Source organism: Tupaia chinensis, unplaced genomic scaffold (assembly GCF_000334495.1).
Source record: "Tupaia chinensis unplaced genomic scaffold, TupChi_1.0 Scaffold000001_1, whole genome shotgun sequence".
NCBI classification, from domain to species: domain Eukaryota; kingdom Metazoa; phylum Chordata; class Mammalia; order Scandentia; family Tupaiidae; genus Tupaia; species Tupaia belangeri.
The window spans coordinates 2,594,353-2,595,888 of NW_006159427.1; the positions used below are offsets into that span (position 1 = coordinate 2,594,353).

Below are 1,536 nucleotides of genomic sequence, written 5' to 3' on the forward strand. Positions count from 1 at the left end.
TTCCTGCTGTAAAAATATCTTGATGGCTATGAGCCCAAAACTTTCAAGTACCTAAACACTGTTCCTCATTAAAAATAAAAACTGGTTTGGGGTGGTAGGTGGTGTAGTGGTTAAGGGTGCCAGACTCCCTCATGGCTGACCATAGTTCAAATCCTAGACCTGGCGGCTTGCTTTCTCATTTCCCCCACCCCTGTCACTCTCTCTCTCTCTCTGCCCTCTGGTCAAATTAAAACAAATGAATAACTAAGTAAATAAAAGAATTCTTTAAAAAATAAATAAAAGCTGTCTTATAATTTTAACTTTGCTTGACAACATATTCATTTGTGTGGAAACAGAGAGAGAAAGTAAAAAAGCACCCTTGATAGGGGATGGCCACATTGTAATACCTTCTCCTCCAATCTCTTCTTGTTTGGGGCATGCACACACATGACGAAAGTGTTTCTTCTAAACTGCCAGGTAAGGACTTGAACTATGCGATAGGCCATGTAGGATCAAGCTGCCTTAACCACCACGCCAATCAGCTGGCCCTAACATAATTGCTTTTGTCTTTTGAGAGATTTTTGCTATAGGGCGCATGCTCTGGCCAGAGAGACATTCCCCTGGGGAGGATGGCCATGCTGCAATCCCTTCTCCTTCATTCTTCTCTTGGGTGGGAACATATGCACACTGCCCCGTGTGAGTTTTGGGCTGCTGGGTCCAGGACCTGAACCACGGTCAACTACCTATGAGTACAGCAATGTAACCATTATGCCATCTGATGGTCCCCATGATTTTTAGTAATACAAGTTTTCTTAGAAACCAATTACTCAATTACAATAGACTATACTATTCTTCTATAAAAATCATAGTATCAGTGTATCTTTGCATTTATATCATTATTTTTTGTTGTTTTTAATTGCCAGAGAGTATGTGTAAGCCTTTCTGCATTTCTCCATCCTGTCAGGATTTGGGACATGTGCACACACACTTGTCTGCTGTGTTTTTCAAACTGCAGGTCCAGGATTCAAACCGGTTTGAGATCTGGCTACTTTAACCTCCAGGCTATGGGGCCCACCAGCTGTTTGTTTCAATAAGCATTTTTACAGGAACCAGCAGTTAGCGTAATGGCTACGTCGCTGGATTCCCACGTAGTCGACCGTGGTTCGTGTCCCGGACCCGGTGGCTTAAATCTCACGCCAGGTGCGTGTCCGTGCGTGCTCAAGATCCCGAAAGGAGAATGGAAGAGAAGGGATTGCGGCATGACCACCCCCCTCGGGGGGTGATTTCTCGCTTTCTGGCTCTATTTCTCTCTCTGTCTGTCTGGTGTGTGTGGGCGCCGGGCCCCGACACAAAAAAAAAAAAAAAAAAAAAAAAAAAGCATTTTTACTATATATTTACTATAACTGAAGTCCCATCACAATTCTGTTTATGAGATAAGGTAAAAGACCTAGAAAAATTTGGTTATATAAGTAAGACCAAGTCTAGGAATACAGATCTCCTCTCCATGGCTCACTGCTTCTGAGAAGTATATGAATGACAGATTTTTTTAAAAAGAAC

At 42.6% G+C, this 1,536-nt stretch overlaps 1 protein-coding gene across 5 annotated transcripts in view; it reads right to left on the reverse strand.

The window, feature by feature from the left end:
* ARHGAP21 (Rho GTPase activating protein 21) overlaps positions 1 to 1,536 on the reverse strand; it is a 180,684-nt gene that overhangs the window by 31,202 nt on the left and 147,946 nt on the right. The window lies entirely within an intron of this gene.